Genomic DNA, 11386 nt, shown 5'->3' with positions numbered 1-11386 from the left:
CCTTCTCAAAGCGGGTCCTTCCGGGATTGAGCCCGATGTCAGGTGGTGCGTTAGCCGGTATGCCCTCACCGGTAATATTACTCGTATTCAAATCTCCAATAAAACGCACACTCGAAGAAATATGCTTATGAAGAAGCTAATTTATTGCTCGCGAGCAATAAATTAGCTTCTTCATAAGCATATTTGTTCGAGTGTGCGTTTTATTGGAGATTTGAATACGATATATACATATATATACATACATACATATACATATATATATACATACATATATATACATATATACACATACATATATATACATACATATATACACATACATACATATATACACATACATATATACACATACATATATATATATATATATATATACATATATATATATATACACACATACATATATATACACATACACATACATACATATAAGTTTGACTGCAGTTAATTATCCATCTATCACTGCCTGATTTGGAAATGGGGTTTCCTTTATGCAGGAGTGAAAAAGCAACAAAGTTGTTTAGTTTTCCGAAAGTCTTTAGTTTTATCAATGTAATAGATCCGAGCTCTTAACATCTAATGTATGTAGAGCCTTTACCACAACTGAGTCTAGTTGAGGAAAGAATACCGGTAACCCAATTGATTGGTTAAGGTAGAAAGGGTAGACCACCTTTGGGTTGGTGCAGAGAACCACTCATTCCCTTGTGTAACTTAAAGAAGGGTTCTTCTAAGGTTAGTGCCTGAAATTCACCAACACATCTAAGTGATGGCAATTAAAACAAGCATTTGCAATGCAATCGGTCTCGCAATTGTGAAACTGAGATATTTGCGTTGAAAATAGCTAAGGTGCTAAAACATTTCTTAAAAATTGCAATTTTTAATGACCCAAAATTGCCTCTCCCTATTTTTGTATGTTATAAGTGTTAAGAAGATGAAACTGACGCAGTTCAGCCTGTTAGAGGAAGAAGAAAGAATTACACGAAGGAGATAGCCGGAAAATACATGCACCCTCATGGAGTTGTTAAAAAAAGGTAAGTGTAATTTCCAAAAAGTGAGCAATGCATGGACACAAGTAAAGAGGCTGCGTGCCAGAGGAGGGACAAACACATAAGAGGAGGGAAACCCACAGAAGGCAACAAATAAAACGCAAGCTAATGAGTGATAATAAAGTTAAACAATGGCAAGCAATGGCTGAGCTCTAAGCCCACTGTAAATTCACAATAGGTCTTTCACAAGCAGACAGCTTGCACTTTCATATATTCGAGACCTAAAAACTAATACAAAAGCTGTAGCAGTGAGGTGTCTGAGGGAACCTTTTGCTCGACTATTTTATAGAAGCAGACGTGAGCTTTCAGTCTTTATTTATAACAATCAGTTATGGTGGAAAGCCTGTTGTCAGCACACTGAAAGAATTCCCCTGAATATTGTTTTTCATGGCTGAGTCTTGGGCTACTAAAGTGAAGTTACGCTGTGCGCCTAAGCACATATTACAGAATATAGCCAGCAGATGCAAAAGGAAAGTCTCCTTAAGTGAGATGGCAGCGCAGCTAAGCAACAGGACATGGGACACAAGACAGAAGACATAAAAGGCAGTGCGGCAGGGAGAAGAACGAACACAAACACCTTTTTCTCCTACCCTGAACATTTAAAGCCAAAATGGTTGACTTCATGCACTGTTTCACAACACAGCTTCAGATAGGGAGTGAGTAGCAGAACAGTAAAGAAGACCAAAAGACTAGAAGAAAGGGTAAAAAATAAAGCATGCAATTAAAAGCAAATGATAATCAGTAATGTGTACAACATAAAAAAACAGAACTTGAACAGTAAACACCTATGTTCCCAGCCGAACAGAAGGGTCATTCATCGTAACCTCTGTAACACATTCTCCAATCTGTAAATAATTTTCTAAATGACTGTACCAGACCAGTTAATACAACAAGCATTGGCATAGCCAATAGGTCTCGCCTTTGGGACCATTTGAGTGTTTGGCCATGCAGCACATGCAAGGGTGTACAGGCCATCTCTACAAGTTGAGGTGCCCTATAATAGTCCAAAATTTCCCCCCTTTGTGAGTAAGGTCGGTAGTAGGTAATGGTAGCGCTACCATTCGCAGTAACGGCTGCAGGTGGTGTCAACTGCAGTAGACATCTGTTAAATACCATGAGCTTCTTATGTAAATGAATCGCCCATCTCCAAGCTCCTCGGTCTCACTGATGTCACCCTGTTGTGTTTGCTGATGTCTGGTTCCATTGTGTGCTGCTGCCTTCGTCATTCCTGTGGATGGGGTTAAGTTCCGCTGTGGCGCTTCTCCTAGTTCAGGTGTTGCATCCACTCTCAGACATTTCTAAAGCTATTGTATTGTTTTTAATTTAACTGCATGGTTCTTGAAGTCACTGAATTCAAACGATTTCCAACTGTCTAAACGCGAACACTGCTGTCACGGTCTGCCTGCTCTGAGCTAGTTTGCATAATCTACAACAGGGCTTTCAGTTCTCTTTTTAAACGAGAGCAGGCCGTTGGTGCATCCATATGTTAAACTCAAACCCTGTCACCATCCTTACCCCTACCCCCCTTAGTATTGCTGTTTCGTGGCAGATAATGTCTAAAACACGAAAAACGACAATTTCCAATCTAATTGCACCATAAACAAAAGGCTGTGACTAAAAGCCTGCTGGCTGGTCTACAAATCTATTTTTAATACCAACTTTATGAGTGGGTTCTGTGGGGAAGACAGGCGATGCACAAAGAAAGAGGCGAGCAGCAGAGTGAGAGCGAGAGACGGAGACAGACATGGGAAAGATATAGAACGAGAAAGACGGTCACAAAGGCAGAGAAAAAAGTCAAATAGCAGACACCAATAATAACAAATGCGTGAAATAGGACGAGAAAACATCTTTGAGGTACAAGAAAGGCGATAAGGATCTCAACTGCAACGTTTTGCACAGATACATGTAATACCAGCGTGAGCCTAATTATTTTGCATAATATTGTTTAGCTGGTAACGATGCGGAGTAAAACTAATACCGGAACACTGGTGTGAACAGATGGAGCGGTGGTGTTAATTATTACATTACAGATGCTGCATTATCTACATTATACTAAGGTGTTAGAAAACAATGAGAAATCCCAAAGAGGTTTGTTTACATATTTTTGTTCGACATTCTCCATCAAATATGCTAATTTCATGTTAGCTCGCGGCATGCAGAGAGGCTTATATGAACCATGATTCGAACACGAACTTTGTATTTTGGCCTCCACATGTTTTGTGAGTGTTTCCATCTGCATGTGGGGGCACTCAGCCGCAGAAAGCAAGAGCCTGGCTTGCTACTGTGGAAACATTGCACAAGCAGTTGGGGGTGCCAAGAACGAGGAGATGGGACTGGCCTTCTCACATAATAGGGAAGAAATTACAAGCAAAGCTGCCGAGTCCTGCTCCGAGGTCTTAAAGCAGCAAGATTGTAACTAAGCTTTAAAATAAATATAGAAATAAACTCAAATTTCTGCAACGAAATGGAAACGTGTATTGTTTCTCGACCGCAGGAGGTAGCATAATGTAGCATGTAAACCATGTGTGCAAAGACCTAAGGCAGTGCTACAAAACTTAGCAAGCGCGGTCCCGAAAGTGAAAGAGGACCGCGCTGCAGCCGATCTCTTGTCTTTATGGGGCCATGTGTTAGAAACACATGGCCCCTTAAAGATAAGGAAGTGCTTTGCAACAGACGCAAAGCAGGCAAGCCAGTCCGGATGGGCCGGCACAGAAAGCCAAGGGGAGGCAACCCAAACACCTAATTTCCAATGGCAGGTCACTGTTTAACAAACGGGGACGCCAGCCAATGGAAATGAGGGGCGGGGCTTAAAGCCCTCTTCTGAAAATCCTCTCCAACAAAATCTCTCGCGGAGGCGGAGCAGGGCTCTGCCCTGCAACGCACGCGAGACCTAAAGAAAGACAAAAGAAAAAATTAATGAGACAGACAGGTAGAGATGTTTGGGATTGAGAGCAGAGATTTATTTAAAACTATTTGTGAGCAACAGTCAATGGTTGGAAGTTTGTGAAACCTAGATATAGGAGAAACGGACTTTTTAAAGTGAGAGAAAATAAAATGTCAAAATGCTGAACCCAAACTCTCTCCACCCCGAGCAATGGCAGGCTTTCATAACAGAGCTCAAGTTACAGTTGCTTTGAGTCTAGTTTGTAGTGAAGTTAACAATTCAGAGAGAGTACTGTAATATCTAAATATCAGGAAAGGCAAATGCTACTTACCAGTATGCATCTGTTCTTGGCATATAGAGCTGCAGATCTACACACTGTGCATAGAACGCCATCTGGTGTTGGGCCCGGATGTTGCAGTTGTTTTTCTCTTGGAAAGTCTTTGGAAGTCACGAGTTATGTGACTCCTCCTTTGGATCGTATTGCGCATGGGCTTCGTCTCCATCCTCAGATTGTTTTTCGCCAGCAGGGATATGATGGAGCGTAGTAATAGCAGTGAAGATGCCCATGTGTGCTGTATCTAAATATGATAAACTGGAACAGATAAAGGTAGCCTGGGAGGCAGGTGGGCGTGTGTAGATCTGCAGCTTCACATGCCAAGAACAGATGTATACTGGTAAGTAGCATTTGCCGTTCGAGGCATATGAGCTGCAGATTACACATAGATTGTATAGCAGTACCCATCCGTAGCGGCAACCACCAGTATCTGTTGCAGTGGTTTGAAACAATGTCTTGAGTACAGCCTGGCCCACACTAGCTTGTTGCTTAGTTTGCACATCTACACAATAGTGTTTAGTGAAAGTGTGTGGTGTTGATCATGTAGCTGCTTTGCAGATATAATCTAAGGGGATGTTCCCTAAGAATGCCATGGAAGCCCCTATCTTACGTGTAGAGTGGGCTTTAGGGGGGAACGGATTGCGGTTTTTTTGCTTTGTGGTAGCAAATCTGAATGCATTTGACAATCCACCTAGCTATCCCAGATTTGGAGATGGGGTTGCCTTTATGTGGTGGTGAGAAGGAAACGAACAGTTGTTTGGTTTTACGAAAGGGTTGTGTTCTCTCGATGTAGTAGAGTAAGGCTCGTTTTACATCTAGTGTGTGGAGAGCCCTTTCTGCAACGGTCTGTGGTTGCGAGAAGAATACGGGTAGTTTCACAGATTGGTTTAGGTGAAAGGAAGAAATGTCTTTAGGGAGGAATTTTGGATTAGTACGTAGAACAACCTTATTATGGTGCATTTGCAGAAAAGGTTCTTGAATAGTGAGTGCTTGTATCTCACTGACTCTTCTGAGGGAAGTGATGGCTACTAGAAACACAGTTTTCCATGTTAGGAATTGAAGTTCACATTTGTGTATAGGTTCACAGGGAGGCCCCATTAGCCTGGTGAGAACAATGTTTAGGTTCCACACAGGTGAGGGTGGCACTCTGGGGGGAATTATTCTTTTGAGGCCTTCCATGAAGGCTTTTATGGCAGGTACTTTAAAGAGGGGGGGCCAAACCATATACTAAAATAGTGGTATGCGAACCACGACTTGCGCCAAGACTATACCCGGAAAACGTAGAAGTGCTGGGGACCCAAAGAACCCCCCCCCCCAAGGTAAGTAACCATGAGCCCCGCGGAGGCCGTGTGCAGAGTGGAAACACAACCGCGGGATCAATGCAAATCAATGGGTAAGTCTCGGTTGCAATTTTAAAGACAGACCCTTCCCAGTGGACCCTGAAGAAACCCAAGGAAGACAGAAGGTTGGAGAGCCACCCCACCCGTGGATACCTTAGGAACCAGGATACCAGCACCAAGGAAGCCAAGGGTGCATAGGTGTGAAGTGGCGTTGGAAACAGCCGTCGAACTCGAAGGAGGACTTCAGAAAGATGCCGCTGCTGGAGAAGGTAAAAGTGTAAGGTGGAACCCAAAGGTGGAATCAAGATGTGAAGAACTTGCAAGCAGAGGGGATAGAGTGTATGCCACTTGGGAGTGACTAGGAGGCACGAAAGATAAATGCCCACTGATGTCAAGTGTTGCAGGGAAGCTGACAGTGACCTTGAAACTGCAGCTGTGCGGACCAGGCGATGCTGTGGATGACCAGGAGACGGATACAAGCTGTCCGACGTCGTATGTCGGGAGTTGAGGGGTTGATGTCTGTCGGGAGCACTAACAAGCCTTGGCAACTGCAACCAATGTGGAAGTTGAAGAAGGTGCAATGTCGGGACCAGTAAGGTCCAGGAGACTCACCACAAGCAGGGGAGTCTAGGCAGGCCCCGAGCAATCAGGAAAGCCCAAGTAATTCAAAGATGACCCTCAAGAGGACCCATAGGCTGGAGGCACTGGAGTCGCAAGAGGACCTCGAGCAGCTCACCAAAGATGCAAGCCCATGATGCAATTGTTGCTCTGAAGACGAAGATCTTGGTCCCTGGAGATGCTTGAGGTTGGAGCTACTTGAAGCCTGAAGATCTTTTTGAAAGGAAGTCAACCAGCCTTTGCAACTGCAAGCTGACGCGGTGTACAGGGGTACGGTTCCTGCGGCTCTGACGAGGGATACTGGCATCAGACTTGGTGAGAGAACAGGGCAGGTCTTGAAGGATGAGAAGAACCACCCCCTGTGTTGCTGAGCCTTTCGGAGTCCGTGGGAACCCAGGATCGGCAGACCGGTCAGCTTAGTTGTGGTGTCTGCAGATACAGGGAAGTGACTCCTTCACTTCAAGGGAGATTCCTTCAGGTGTCTTGGATGCCCTTGGAAGGTTCCTGTGTGGTGCACAGGCACGGACGTTGCAGCAGACTAGCAGGGTGACGAGATCAGGAGCAGCAGGAGTCATCTTAGTTGCAGCTGTGATACCCAGAGCGAAGTCCAGTGTGCCCAGACGGTTGAAGTGGTGTCTGAAATGTATCTTGTCCCACGACGAATCTAGAGACCCACCCTTGGGTAAGCCCTTAAATACCGTAAGGAAAGGGTTGGGACGATACAGGGGTCCCTCCCTATGGAGGGGCTGGACAAGGGGGAGGATACTCCCTTGTCCTTTGTCTAAGTTTGCGCCAGAGCAGGAGCCAATGGCTCCCTAAACTGGTTTAAACTGGACTATGCATGGAGGGCACCAAGTGTGCCCTGCACTCAGACTATGTGGTGCTGGAAAGCGCCCCCACCGTGCCCCAATACACTAAACCCTATCTGGGAGGTGGTCACACCTTCGTGACAGGATGAACAAGTTACTTACCTTCGGTAACGATGTATCTGTAAGAAACATTAGTTAGTTAGATTCCTCACCTTAGAATATCCCCAGGCGTCAGACTGGATCCGGAAGATTTTTCGTCAGCAATACCCCTTGCGCGTCGCTAGGAGTCGTCTGCGGCTCCGCGTCCGTCGTCGTGCGCCGGAATGACATAGTCGGAGTACTTAGACGCCGCCCTCGCGCGCTGACGTCAGTTCTTGTACATAGCTTTCCGCGCCAGGAACGCAGAGCCATGAAAAGACCGACACTGGTGCCAAAAATAAAATCTAGGGGCCTGAAAAGGATAACCTTAACCCTAGATGTCAGTTCGCAGAACAGGGAGGAGGGGTGGTCGGTGAGGAATCTAACTAACCAATGTTTCTTACAGCTACATCGTTACCGAAGGTAAGTAACTTCTTCATCTGAAAGAAACACGTTAGTTAGATTCCTCACCTTAGAATAGATACCCAAGCAATACCATCCCCGGTGGTGGGTCTGCGAACCAAGATCACACCAGAAAGTCCTGGAGGACAGAACGGCCAAAGAAGCCATCCCTCCGGACTTGGCTGTCAAGGCAATAATGCCTGGCAAACGTGTGTAGCGAAGCCCACGTCGCCGCCTGACAGATGTCCTGCAAAGGGACACCCCGTCCCAAAGCAGTAGTAGCCGCTGTGGCCCGAGTAGAATGGGCGCGCAGCCCAACAGGAGGGTCCTTTTTTGCCAAGGAATAACAAATTTTGATGCACAAAATGACCCACCGAGAGATGGTCCGTTTGTGCACAGCTTTCCCCTTCTTAGCACCCACGAATCCAACGAAAAGTTGGTCGTCCACCCGGAACTGCTTTGTGCGGTCCAGATAAAAGGAGAGCGCACGTTTTGGGTCCAGACGGTGGAGCCTCTCTTCCTCTTTGGAAGGATGCGGAGGCGGAAAGAAGGTGGGCAAGGTGACAGACTGCCCAAGATGAAAGGGGGTCACCACTTTCGGAAGAAAGGAGGGACGAGGCCGAAGGACAACCTTGTCCGGATGAACAGAGAGAAAAGGAGGCTTGGATGATACAGCCTGGAGCTCACTCACCCGTCTAGCCGAGGTGATGGCTACCAGAAAAGCAGTCTTAAGCGTCAGCAGACGAAGAGGACAATTATGAAGAGGCTCAAAGGGAGCGCACATTAGAAATGTGAGAACAAGATTCAAGTCCCACTGAGGCATTACAAAAGGGACAGGAGGGAACGTGTGAGTAATGCCTTTTAGAAAGCGTGTAACTACAGGGGACTTGAAAAGAGAAGGCTGATCAGGAAGCCGCAAGAAGGCAGAGATGGCAGCAAGATAACCTTTCAAGGTACACAGGGCAGAGCCCTGCCGGGCCAAAGAAAGAAGAAAGAGGAGAACCTCAGAAAGAGGAGCAGAAAGGGGATCCACAGCCTTTGCTGTGCACCATGCCACAAATTTGTTCCACCGGCAGGCGTATACCGTCTTTGTGGAGGAACGCCTGGCTGCCAGAATGATATCACAGACTTCAGGAGGCAAGTCAAATGGCATCAACTGCCGCCGCTCAATCTCCACGCATGGAGGTGGAGGCTGGACAGGTTCGGGTGGAGGACCGTCCCCTGCTGCTGCGACAGAAGATCCTCCCGAAGGGGCAGACGTATCGGAGGATCGGTCAACATACTGAGTAGCTCGGGATACCAGTACCTTCGTGCCCAATCCGGAGCCACCAAGATGACTTGGGCCCGGTCGTGCCTGATCTTCTTCAGCACTCTGGGCAGAAGTGGTATAGGCGGAAAGGCGTACAACAGACCGCAACTCCACTCGTGACGAAAAGCGTCGCCGAGCGAGTGCCGCCTTGGAAATTCCAACGCGCAGAACTGCTGACATTGCGCGTTCTCTTCGGTGGCGAATAGATCTAACCAAGGCTCTCCCCACTGCTGAAAGAGACCTTGCGCCACCTCGGAGTTCAGACGCCATTCGTGATCCATCATGCACCGGCGGCTGAGTTCGTCTGCTCTGGCGTTCAGAGAGCCCGCCAGATGTTGAACCACTAAGGTAAAGCCCTGGTGTTCCAGCCATGTCCAGAGGCGCAGAGCCTCCTGACAAAGGGTCCATGACCCCACCCCGCCCTGTTTGTTGCAATACCACATGGCGGTGGTGTTGTCCGTGAACACCTGCACGACACTTCCCCTGACAGAGGGAAGGAAGGCTTTCAGTGCAAGTCGGATCGCTCTCAACTCCAACAGGTTGATGTGGAGACGAGACTCCGCCGGAGACCAGAGGCCTCTGATCTCCGCCTCTCCCATATGGCCACCCCATCCCAGGAGGGACGCATCCGTCACTACGACATGCTCCGGTTGGGGAAGGGAGAGGCTCTTGCCCGTGACCCAATCGCGGTCCGTGAGCCACCACTGCAACTGCTGTGCAGTGCCCTCCGAGATCAAGACATGGTCGGACAGGTTGCCGTGATGCTGGGCACACTGAAACTTCAGGTCCCACTGCAGAGCCCGCATGCGCCGCCTGGCGTGATGCACTAGTAGGATGCAGGAGGCCATCAGCCCCAGAAGCCGCAACACTAGCCTGACCGAAACCCAGGATAGAGGCCGAAAGATGGGAATCAGGGCCTGAATATCCCGGACCCGCTGTTCCGGCGGATAGACCCGGAACTGCGCCGAATCGAGAACCGCTCCGATGAAGAGGAGCTTCTGAGAGGGACTCAGGTGTGACTTCGGCACGTTGATGGAAAACCCCAGCAAATGCAGGAGATCCGCCGTAGTCTGGAGGTGGGAGACGACTCCCTGGGGCGAGCCCGCCTTCAACAACCAGTCGTCGAGATAGGGGAAGACTGGAACCCCTGATCTGCGCAGATGAGCTGCGACCACCGCCATCACTTTCGTGAACACCCGAGGGGCACTGGTAAGGCCGAAGGGGAGCACGGTAAACTGAAAGTGCTCTTGACCCACCGTGACCGCAGGTAACGCCGGTGGGCCGGCAGGACGGGGATGTGGAAATATGCGTCCTGCAAGTCCAACGCTACCATCCAGTCTCCAGGGTCTAGGGCAGCTAGAACCTGAGCCAAAGTTAACATCTTGAGCCTCTCCTTCCGGAGGAAGGCATTGACGTTCCGGAGGTCCAAGATAGGGCGTAGGCCCCCTTTGCCCTTCTTGGGAACCAGAAAGTAGTGGGAATAACAACCACGACCTACTTCTGGGCTCGGAACGCGTTCGACGGCCCCCTTGGCCAAGAGGGCCGAAACCTCCTCGTGGAGAAGATGCAAATGATCCCCCGAGATACGGTGGTGCTGCGGTGGCATGGCTGGAGGGGTCGTCTCGAAGGGGAGGGAGTAGCCCCTTCGGACAATTTGCAGCACCCACCTGTCCGATGTGATGGACCGCCAGTGGAGCAGGTGATGGCGAACTCTGCCGCCCACTGGCGTGGAATGGGCCTGAAAGCTCGGACTAGGAAGGCTTTGAGGCGGATGCTGCCGGGGTGGATGTGGGCTGACCGCGTCGTCCTCCAGAACCGCCTCGGCGGAAACCACGTCCGCGACCGCGCGCAGGTTGGTTCTGCGGCTGGTGGCTAGGCGTATGTGAGGAGGTACCCCTTCCTTGGCCACGAAAGGGGCGAAAGGCGGAAGTTTGCGACCGCGGGGCCGAGAGGCCCAAGGACTTGGCCGTAGCCCGGGAGTCCTTAAAGCGATTCAGTGCACTGTCCGCTTTCTCGCCGAATAGGCGAGTGCCATCAAAGGGCATGTCCATGAGGGTGCTCTGGACATCGCCTGAAAAGGACGTGGACCGCAGCCAGGCGTGACGTCTAAGCGCCACCGAGGTAGAAATCGCCCTACCCAGCGAGTCCGTAGTGTCAAGCCCACATCTGATAGCATGTCGTGCTGCATCCCTCCCATCTGCCAGAGCCTGGGTAAGTCGTGTCTGGACCTCCTCCGGACACAGGGGCAGCACGTCCTCCACCGTATCCCACAGAGAGTGGGAATAACGGTCCAAGAGACAGGCGGTGTTCAAAGACCGCAGGCCCAAACTAAGGGAGGAGAACAGCTTTTTGCCGAACTGTTCCAGTCTCTTGGAATCCCGGTCCGGCGGAGCGGTCGGGAAGGAGGATTGGGAGGTAGAGGCCTGGATAACCAGGCTCTCGGGGGTAGGGTGTTGGGACAGAAAACTGGGGTCGCCCGGAGCAGGACGATGGCGCCTGGCGACGT

At 49.2% G+C, this 11386-nt stretch overlaps 1 protein-coding gene across 3 annotated transcripts in view; it reads right to left on the bottom strand.

Moving 5' to 3' along the window:
* PTPRA (protein tyrosine phosphatase receptor type A) overlaps positions 1-11386 on the bottom strand; it is a 991956-nt gene that overhangs the window by 226073 nt on the left and 754497 nt on the right. The gene's annotated exons all lie outside the window — the stretch shown is intronic.

Source organism: Triturus cristatus, chromosome 2_2, assembly GCF_964204655.1.
Source record: "Triturus cristatus chromosome 2_2, aTriCri1.1, whole genome shotgun sequence".
In the NCBI taxonomy this organism is placed as follows: Eukaryota; Metazoa; Chordata; class Amphibia; order Caudata; family Salamandridae; genus Triturus; species Triturus cristatus.
Note: the sequence above shows the minus strand (reverse complement) of the source record. Positions and strands in the feature narration are given on the sequence as shown.